The sequence below is a fragment of the Bombus fervidus genome, chromosome 2, assembly GCF_041682495.2.
Source record: "Bombus fervidus isolate BK054 chromosome 2, iyBomFerv1, whole genome shotgun sequence".
Taxonomy (NCBI): Eukaryota; Metazoa; Arthropoda; class Insecta; order Hymenoptera; family Apidae; genus Bombus; species Bombus fervidus.
Genome location: NC_091518.1, coordinates 14,195,326 through 14,206,298, shown reverse-complemented (window position 1 = coordinate 14,206,298; position 10,973 = coordinate 14,195,326). Strand labels below are relative to the sequence as shown.

Sequence of the window (10,973 nt, the reverse complement as noted above, 5' to 3'; positions counted from 1 at the left end):
GTTGCTATCAACACTCAAGCGATAAAAATTACTCAATTGGCAATGTATATCAGCTTCAATAGTAATGTTAAATAAGCTATAGTATTCTTTCAAGTAAAAATTTCTTATAACAAATATCTCTGTTAGTCTTTCTTTCAAAAAAAAATCGCCAGGGATACCATTACATTACCATGAAGCGGGCAATAATTTTTCAAATTCATTCGGCGAATAGCCGCAGTATGCGGTCGAATTAAACGTATTTGTAGTACAGCGGCATTTCCCAATTCCAGATCCTTTCTTTTCAAAGGCAAATGGCCTCTGGCGCGGCGACAACTTCTGGCTCATGCCCGAGCGTGATTCCAGGATCCACGTGGGTTGGGCACGCGTGGATCCTCATGTAAATTGCTTCATACAAGCAAGGACACACGGTCGCTTGCGAAGAATACGAGGCAGCAGGCCAATTATACACAAGCGTGCCAGAAACGGCAGACAGTCTTGTGCTTTATGATCCTCATATTATTCCTCCCGAGTCTTCATATCGTTTCGCGCCATTCGATCAGACTTCAACTCCGCCGACCAATGCGCAAGGATCGTTTCTCTGGGATTGAACATCTTACAAATCGCGTAATCTGCTGTTTTGTATTTTTTCGGAAAATAATGGGATTTTGGCGAGAATCCACGTGTTGATACTTTTATGTTTGAAGTTTGAGGTGTTACCGTCTTTGGAGATTGTACCTCGGTTCTGACTGAGCAGCGTAACGAGGAATCAGCAAAACTAACCCAACGCAACTTAGAAACATACGGATTGTACGTTGTAAATTATAAAAGATTCTCACAGGCTAGCACCGTGATCGGCAAGAATAATTAACCATCGTTCGTCGATTTGGGTTGGAGGAGAGAATGCATTCCGTTGGACGAGCACACGGGCGGTCCGTTTCCTTTGAACGGCGGTCAGGAGACAAGAGAGAGGATATCTTCGGTGTGGTGCGTGGCGCTGCACGGCGCTAAAGGGCCGACGCGGGGCGCCGTGGAATTTATTGGCGCGTCCGGCGCGTTTCGGCCTTCTAAATGTAAACGAAAATCTGTAACGCCCGTCGTGGCCGGCGAGGCGTGCACGGGAACTCAGTGTCCTCCCCTAAAAGGGCGCCTATCCTGTCGATGGAGAAGAAGAAGCAGCAGCAACGTGCCAGGGGAGGGGCGGGTGAGTGGCGATCGGATTTAAAGGGGGCCGCTGATCGACCAACAAGTGGTGGCGGCACCTTCAAAGGATCTTTCCACCTTGCTCTTTCGCCTCTGCTTCGTGCACTCTGTCTCTCTCCTCTACTTCTATCTCCGTTCCTCGTACGAACGGGTGACAATCGGGTCGCCGCGCCACGGTATTTTCTCCTAAAATGCCCACACCTCTGTCCGGCGAGGCTCTCCCATTAGATTAGACGCTCGATGTGAGATGCCGCGGCGCACGAAAAAGAGGCTCGCCTAACTCGACACGAACGCGAAACCATCGACAAGCGGTCGTGGAAAAAAAGAACGAGCCGGACCCCGCGACGGCACTACTCTCGCTTAATGATGTGCCGCGCTAGCGATCCGCGTATATCTACCATCCCTACGAAAGCTGCGTCGATCGTCCTTTTCGCGACCAATCTACGATTCCTTTCACGATTAATTTCCAGTTCTGTCGATTAAGATTTGGATGTACATACTTATACGCATTGTAAAGTGACATGATTGAGGCGAACCAAGCAAACGCGATAAACCATCTATGCAACGAAATATATCTGGCCTTACGACCTATGGAAAAGAATCACGAAGAGCAGTGGTAACGATGTGATGATGGCAACGCAGGAAGCGGGGGTACTAGGGTGGCGTGCGAAAGGGGGCGCCATAAATTGTAGGCCGTTGCCATTAGCAGGGCATTTAGTGATAACGCAAGCGTGAAGGGGGTGGGAGGGCGTAAAAGGTACAACGCCAATCGCGGAGTACGCGGGGTCGCGGGTCCGCCTACATCTGTTGGCTCCATATAATCGTTTATACGGGCGAGCCAGCTGATGCCGGCCCCTGCCATATAACCAACTTGTATGCAAATTATATTCATGCAATGGGATCTCGTACGATTACGTAGCCGGTACCCGGGCGCGAGTTTACAGCGGCAACACGCGTATAAACCTCCGCCGGATAGATAGCCGTGTTTCCTCCGTACCGATGTAGAAGTGAGCTACGCAGGCCGACTAGTGTATTCCCACGTTCGTGTGTACACGACCCGCTGTTTCCGCGTGTCTGTCCATACACATACGCGTCTAAAACGCATAGAGCCATACGAATACAAGCAGAAACGTTTCTACGCCCGCGCGAACGGTGCACGCGAGCGCGAACCAAAACGCTGTTGCTGTCTCTCGTTATGCGCTCACACGCACTTCGCCCACGGAGTAGTATCTGGCCAGTGTTCAATTATGTACCGGGCTCGCCGCTTACCAGTAATTTCCCGAATACCGCGATAATCGGTGTTATTATCATAGCGAGCTCTACCTGTACCCTTCCGCGTCCCGGGCACCATCCGACCAGACCACCCTCTTTATCGTCGCATTTCCTCGTGTCGTTCGCGTTATTGTTATATCGGCGACTCGTGCCACGCCGCCTTCCTACGTTAATTCGACGAGACCGTGTTTACGGTTTAATTGTCGCTACTCTTAATTATGGCCCGTGTACCAGAGCCGAGCTGTGTCGCGTGCTAAATTATCTTGCGAATCGTTTGCGCGTGACCGGGCTTCGATAGCCACCGTTCGGTACCGGCTCGGAATTAACGCATTGTTTTTGGTTTCCGGCGAAACGTTGCCTCGTAGAACTCTCGTTAGTCTTATTAGGGAGTACACGTAATAGTTTTGAATACAGCAGAAGCATTGAAAATATTCGCATAAAAAAGAGAGAGAAATATAGGGCTGGGCCGCCGGTATCGGCTCCCAGAAAAATGGCTAGCCAACTTGGTTCACGAGCTTGTAATTATTCAGCGTCGACTCTAATAGGCGAATGTGTCAAACTTATTACGCGTAACGCCCTCGTTTATGACAGCAGAACGCAGTCGACTTTCATTCGTGTCATTTCGTCGCTTTAACGTATGATGCACATCAAAGCGAGGAAAGTATAGCGGTGGGCACGCGTACAAATCACGCGACGGGACGCGAGCATGAAAATCGTTTACTGGCCACCGCGTGCCAACTTGGCTCTTGCCGGACTACTTTAAATACCGCAAACATCCAGCTTGTTACACTAATTATAACATCGACCCGTTTCTGTTTTCCGATCGAGGTAACTGCTTTAATCTTCTCTCGTTCTCGTTTGGAAATCGTTACGTACTTTCCTTCGAACTCGTAAGGAACAGATAGGCAATAGCAATACGGCGATGAGTGGGTCGTGCACCAGCAAGGAAGTAGTGTTAATTAGTGATAATGATTCGATCGAGCTCTTCGATCTCCGTACGTCGTTCAATTTTAATATCTAATTTTTCCTCTCGTGAATCGTGGTTTACGATGTAATTTTGAAGAACGCAGGTTTCAGAACAACGAGTTTTTACGCGAAACCGCCATGTTATATCTATGAATGCAGGTCCTCCCGCAGGAATGTGTGAGCATATCATTTAAACAGGCATACAAGCGTGTTTTACACGACGCAACGATGGATTCCTGTCACGGCAATTTCTAAGATTACAACTGCGTTTAACCGCGAACACACGCTGTCTGCCAGCACACCGGAGGAAACTGCTGATCGTCGGTTCTGTCGTATTGTTGCGGGATTTTGTCGCGAACGCGTCTTCCTTGTTTAGATTAATTCCCGGCGTTCTATGCCAAGAATATATAATACGTAGTTTCAATGTTTGAACACGACACGTGTTTGAAACTTTATTGACATCCAGGGGAATCGATTTGATGATCGTAAATTTTAATATTCTACTATGAAAATAACAGAATTATTCTTTCGTTAAGCAAAAGACAATGTCACTGCGCCCGTAACATACCGTGGTATAGAAAAGAAAATAGATGTTTTAAAATATTTATAAATATTTATGTCCCGTAGAACAGGAACGATAAATCATGTCCCATACCAATAAGAACTTTTCTATCAAATTCAAGATATTTTTTAATGCGAGAAATATACAATTCGTAGATCAAAAATAATCGAAAGAACGTAGGATTAACTAGCGAGAGGATCACTCTAGGGATTTGTGACGTCACCTATAAGACATAAAAAATCACGTCGATCGGCTCAGTGATCTTCTCATCCCCGTGTAACCCGTAGCTAATGCGTCTCGGTTTCCGCGTCGGAGAATTCGTGAAGCTAATTGGATGGAGGTCGCCAGCGTAGGAGATAATGGATATTAATTACCGCGTCTTACTTTCCGCGGCATTAAACATTTTCTTGAAGACGGGTGGACGGGTGGCAGGAGGTGGGTCATGGGGCGGGAGGGGGTTGCGGCCACCATCCCTCATTGTTAGCTCCTTTAAAAAGACGCCGTCCTCCGTTAAGTATAATAAGTACGAAGTCTGCCGCCTACCCAGCTCTTCTCCTCCACCTCGTCTTTTCACAGGTTGGTCCTCCCTTTCCCACCCCCTCCACCCACCTTATAATCCATCTAAATTTTAAGAGCGGATCAGCGAATCCCCTGGAAAACTTCGCTACGGAGTTGCCGCGGTAATCCATTTAAATAATTCCCGTCGTGGCAACACGGCGCGAAAGGGGTCCTCTTCCGCGTTCGACGCCGATCGTCTTTGCCCTCTCCTCGAAGTCTTTGGTATGATTTCCATGTATTTGCCACAGCGAACAGTTAAAATTCGCGACGACGACGTTGCCATCCGTTTGCTACGGTTTCTTCTTTCGACGATCTTATAAACGGAGACATATCGTCTAGATGACGTTTTAAGAAAATAAGACGAACGTTCGATGTCCTTTCAACTGAATTATTTTGGGCTACGACTTATTAAACGTATTAAGCTTCCACCAGCGAAAGAATCATTCCGTGTACATATAAAATCCTTCTAGGAAATTCTCAGAAACAGATCTATACCCTCGTCGCGCATTAAATTCCACCATCGTCAAAGATAACTCTCTAAATCGTCCACTAACTAAACACATCCAAAGATGTTGGTTGAGAGGCTTCGATCTAGCTCACAAAGGATCTGGAAATTCATTTGTATCGCGGCGTGCGCTGCTGTACACGGTTCGTTTGGTATTCTCGGCCTAATGGATCGCGAGCACTCGCGGCGAACGAAGTTGTCAGCGGCGTTGCAAGCGACGCCGTGGTCTCGTCGCCGCTTCAAAGTGATCGCAGAACGCGCGGCCTGTTCTCCTAGGAAGGGCCCCGCGTGCCCGCTACACACCGGCGAGCACCGATAACTCATCGAGACCTCTGCCCTTACAACGAGCCATCACCGTGAGAGGCGCGTCCAGGCCCCAACACGGGATGATTAATGAACGACCGCGAAATGTACTCGGATTAGCGTCGTCCGGCGTGCCGGAGCTTGTTTCTGCGCGCAACTTGTAACAAAGATTCTTTTCATCAGTCATCCAGATATTTCTGGGCCGTTTAATGGACCGGACACGCTGCAGGAAATGTACCGGCCGCTTGTAGGGGATCGTTGCGAACGATGCTCGCTTCTGGCGGACTAATAACGATAGGGGGCATCTTTGCGTGGCGCTGCTTTCGTGTTCGTCGACCTGCTCACGGGACCACGAGGTATGTATAACATACGATAGAAGACTCGTCTTTGTTACATGCAAGAATCTTTTTTGCCACGCCGTAAAGATAGTCGAAGATTAATGATCGTGATGTAAGCAGGAAGCAAAGTATTGGATTAACACTTTACTATCTGCATGATGGAAGGATTCGTTTTATCGATACACGCTATTAGTTACAATCTTCGATGGATGATAGTGAAAAATCGCTCGCGCGGAGGTCGCCTTCGTCAATAAGAAACTTTAAGTCACTGCCGATTTGGTTAATGAAATGCTTAGAAAACACAATTATCTCTTTGCATTCCATCGACGTTTATTCGCAAAAAGGAACATCCAAGGTTTTAAGTTCGCTCATTTATAGCTTCGATAAAGCGCGATTAAATCCCGCGATTAGTCTTTATCAGGCAAGAGTCTGAAGTTAGACAAATTTCATGGGTTTTTCAAGCAACGCCGTTTGATCTTCGAGTATCCTAATCCTAGTCTGTGGAGACGGCAATTCGTCGACGCCTCGTTCCCGTGCTCGTTCCTTTACCTGACTTCTAACCTCTGCCGTGCAAGCCAAAGCCCGGCGGCTTGATGGATGGACCGACGCGACGTCGCGTAAAATATACGCGCGTTCGCGTCGGCTGAGAGGAGAGCTCACTCGAGCGTAGCGGTGCTAGTTTACGCGCTCGAGTGTCGAAAGAAAAGTGCTTGGTAGTGATGACATCAAGCATGATTAAAGGATGTTCGTCGTTCGCCGAGTTGAAAATCTTCTCTCAATATTTTAATCGATGATATGAGCTTTCCTGAAGCAAAACTGATCGACTCTATTTTTATCAATTTCTCAATTTCATATCTAAGAACGTGATTAATATTCGACTTTCAACAGACTAACGATAATCTATCCATTCGTTCGAAACCACGACCATTCAAAGACCACATCAGTCTCATTATTCATCAAACCATGTAGCTTAACCGAAGAGTATATCATAACTGCGCGATTGAATCCCGGCATCAAGCCCATCGCTAGTTAGAAATTCACGAGTCGGGACGAGCGCATTCCGCGTCGTCCGAAGAAACCGAGAGGCGGTTCTCGCAGTCATGGTCGTCGAAGCCGCCACGTCAACGAAACTATTCCCGTCCGTTGGTCCCATGAATCTTTTCCACCGTCTTACCCGTCAGCCCGAACCTCTCGCTTTTCGAGACGTCGCAGCACTCAAACACGCGCCTTCGCGACAGATCGTCGATGATTTGTTATCGAGGCGTGTCACGGAGGCGTGAGCGCGTCGTACGCTCGATCTACGGGCGAAAAGCACGCGGCTAGCCTCTTCGACGAAGGTGAAACTCTCGGGGACGGCCCTAGTCGTTTTCCCGTACCATTCGTGTTTCGCAGACACTCGTTGAAAAAGCGTCACGATTCGGACACGTGTTCCAAGCTCCTAGTACTTGCATTTTACGAATGACGATTCTCTTTGGGCGCGGCGCGCGTTTTCGTCGCGAGCTTTCACGAACGTATACACTGTTTCACGAAGCATTCTTTGATGTTCGAATAGCTAGCAAGTGGAAGTCGAAAAGCTGAACCTTTTGTCGTTGGAAATAGTTATCGGAGAAAAGGATAAGGCAGACGAAATGCAGAAGATATTGCTCAGCTATATATACAATGTGTCGACGTTGTGTAATAGAGCGACATGGATACAGATTTATATTTGGTATCTTCTTCCAAGCTAACGGGAGTTTGGTTGACGCCTAAGAGGGCCTGTCGTCGACCTATAAGGGTGGTATTTGACCACGATGCCACGTAAGCCACGACCGCGACGACCCCTGTCCTCGAGGATTTGCCGCGAAAACCCTTCTCGGTTTCGGAGGTGATCAGTCACTGGTGCTACCCTCCGATCCGGCTCCAGAGTAAACAAACTTACCGAGTAGGCTTGACCGTGGGGCGAAGGTGGCGAGGATCGCAAACGACGTGTCGAAGCTTTGACGAATTCGATACGGAAACACGTTTTCGTTTCGAGGGTAATGGTAAACATTTGGAAGATATTCATGCAGATATTATTACTTCTACACAGGGAAGAGATGAAGTAGAAGAGGAAGAAGCTGGAGAGGAATTTTATTTCCATTTTCTACCACGATTGTAGGTATAAACATCGCGAAACATACACGTTCCTCAAGAGCACTCGATATACCTATTTCGCTCTGAATCTCCAGATCCAAGCACGTCTATCGTATTTATAGTATTCCACGGCGTGTAGCTTGCGTGTAGCTTCGTCACGGACTATGACGAACGATTCGAGTTTATCACAGTCGTACGGCCAGCGAATGGGCTAATTTTTAATCGAGCAAGACCGCGGCCGAGAGGAAGAGAGAGAAAGTTCTCGAGGAGAGACGTTCTTCTTTGGAAGCTGGAAAGAGGAAAGGAACGCGCGGGGAGCAACCGATACCGCCACTTAATGCCGCGGCTCGAAATTAATTAAACTTTTGCGTTCGTTCCCGGGACCGACGGCCAAGAGGATGAGAGGGGGCGGTGGTGGAAATAAAACGTTGATGACACGGCAAGCCCGGTTCCGCAAAGCCCGACCCTGCCTCGACACCGTCGCTCCTTAATGGGAAAAAGGTAAACGAATTCTCACGCTGTTTCCATCGCTTCTGATAAAATAAAACGGACCCTGCGCCTCTCTCCTTTCGCTGGGCGTCAACGAGCGGAGAACAAGGGTGGTAAACACGCGCCATCGCGGTACGAAGAGGGGTTTGCATCACCGAGCTTTTTTCCGCAAATATCGAGTGTTGGAAAATTTGCCTGAAATTGGAACACTCTTTCTTCGCTCGTATAATCGTCGCTCGCGTAGAAGCTTCGATGAGAGCAAGACGACGACTAAAGAAGATGATTGCGCGATTAACTCTATACAGTCGTTTATCACTTATCGTATACTTCAATTTCAGCAAGATTTGACTAATCGCATTACAATGTGATTACGGTAGATACGGCTTTTGACAAAGTTATAGCGTCGTGGAACAGGTAGAAGTTTGTTGAAATAGAAATATATAATATATAAGTGAAATTTATGAAATGCTAAATTTAATTCCATGCTGGCTTGAAGACGTTCCCTTGTATAACAGGAAAGACTAATTTGATTCAACCGATAGATAGGCGAAAAAGGTTGTACAAAGAATAGGGACCGCTACTTTCCGGGAGAATGGGCTTGCTAACGAGGCCGCTATCTTCCAATTGCAATTGCTGTTGTTCACTGTCAAGTAGAATCCATGTAAACGTCATGTATGAAGTAACTCGGAATACTCGCGGGTATATCATTAAACTGAAAATGAAACTGACGTTTCGTTAACATCGTTCCCGGCTCGCTCAAGTTCTAGATGAATATCTTCCAAAGCGTATATTGCGCGTTTAAACCGCTTCATATAAAAATTATAAAGAAAGCCAGGATACGAAATGGTTGGATATAAAAAGTTCACGAGAAAGTGTCTTCATTTCGATCTCGTTAAGAGCGTACAATAAAAAGGTCCGTGTTAAGACCTTACTTTTGTAAGGCGTGGCCCATTCAATTAATGTCCATGGAACAAGCGTGCTCATTACCGGCCCTCCGCACCTCTATAATTATCGGTACATCGCTCAGAGTACAGAAGCGGACCGGTTCGCAAGGCCTTTCCGGTTATTTAATCGCGTGCGCGCCAGTCACACGCCGCTTCAAAGCGATGTATATTTATAGGTTCGTTAGTCGGAGGAAAGGAAATGAAAGAACCAGCGAAAAGCTGCGAGATCTCCTAGAACCGACGCTGCTCTTTTTCCCTTTCCGTGAACCGCGTCTCTGATTCCCTTGCAGAATGTCGCCGATCAAACGAAACCGCACGTTTACCGGCCACTTCCGTTCGGGGAAGCCAGACCAACGTTGTATTCTGAGCACGTGCTATGCATGACAGATAGCTTTCGGCAACTATCGCAGGTAATCGCCATGGTATCGAGAAGTTGTTCGTGGTTTTATTTTGGGCCGACATTTTGATAGTGGTTACTCTCATTAGATGAAAATGCCGTGAACGCTAACGATTTTAGATACACCGCCGACTGGCGCAGCTAATGAAATCTGGATATAGCCAGAAGCTCAGTTTCTTTAGACCAAGAGCACCCAAGTTCCTTTAGCACCAGAACCGATTCGAGTACAAATCAAGATCGGAACTCTTAAATCTCGCAGGAATGGGAACGAAGCAGCAAGGTTCTTTCTTCGGTTTTGATTGGACCGCCGCCGCAAAAGCGGTCCAACAGGGGTACGTAAAATGATCAACCGGTAGGGGAAAGTTTTCTTTTGGTTGTTAAAAGGAGGCGATGGTACAGCGTGGCGCCACCTTGACGGCGGTAGCGGCTAACAACCGTGTAAAAAGCGACGAAATCGAGAGTGTCGGTGGGCCTGGCAAGGAGACACGATCCGTAGAGGGATGTGGAAAGAAGGAACATCCTATAAAACAATTGACGCGCGCGGGGAATCAAGGAGTTACTCGATAAACCTGTTTTCTACTCCGCCAGCCACCATCGAAATTCTTCTTCTACCAAGCTACTCCAAGAACTGAATGAAAGGACCTCCATCCCGAAACTTCTTTTACGATCTCGATGCTTTCTGTACAAGGACACCGAGAAGCTCTATGTTCTCCGTGGAAATTAATAAAATAAAACCAACCAAAGAGACTCGGTGGTGGATCACGGGGAATGGAAAATACGATGCTTATTGGGCAAAATAAGGGGGATAAAGGTAACCGCAATGGCAGCCGGGAGATACGTGTCGTTACAAAGGAGTCGTCTCTCGGAGGAGTCGGATCTCATAAACTCAGCCAGCACGTTGCGATTTCTCCGGTGATTCAGTCGGCCGGGGGCAAACACAATCGCGTCGAGCAATTTTTGCGATGGTTTGACGGCTCCTCTTTTCGCTTCCCTCGTGGCTTCCGCGCTGGCGCGTCCTTATTCTCTAAATTGTTCCCATTCGAGGATGAGCCGGTGGTTCGTCCCTGAAAGGCTCGTTCGCGCTTATAAATCTCAGCCCGGAGCGGTGACGTCGTGGAGGAAGAAGAGACGTACGTATGGAAGAGAGAGAGAGAGAAAGAGAAAGAGAGGAGAGAGAGAAAGAGAGGTGACACAGAGGGAGAACGGGGTAGGTGAGAAAGAAGACGCGCTTGAGAGGAAGGGGAGAAGCGATTCCCACAAAGCGCTCCACCCGCCTCTTTGCCGCTGCAAACCACCTCTTTATGGAGTCAGCTCTGATCCGCGAGACGCGGGAATCAGAAAGAAAGGG

General features: G+C 47.7%; 1 long non-coding RNA gene across 1 annotated transcript; it reads left to right on the top strand.

Annotated features, from left to right (window-relative positions):
• The first annotated feature begins 635 nt into the window (after positions 1-635).
• LOC139995355 (uncharacterized) lies at positions 636-10,754 on the top strand. The gene is made up of 3 exons (XR_011801953.1): positions 636-5,701; positions 7,236-7,816; positions 7,891-10,754. It is a non-coding gene; the product is annotated as an uncharacterized lncRNA (long non-coding RNA).
• Positions 10,755-10,973: the final 219 nt, after the last annotated feature.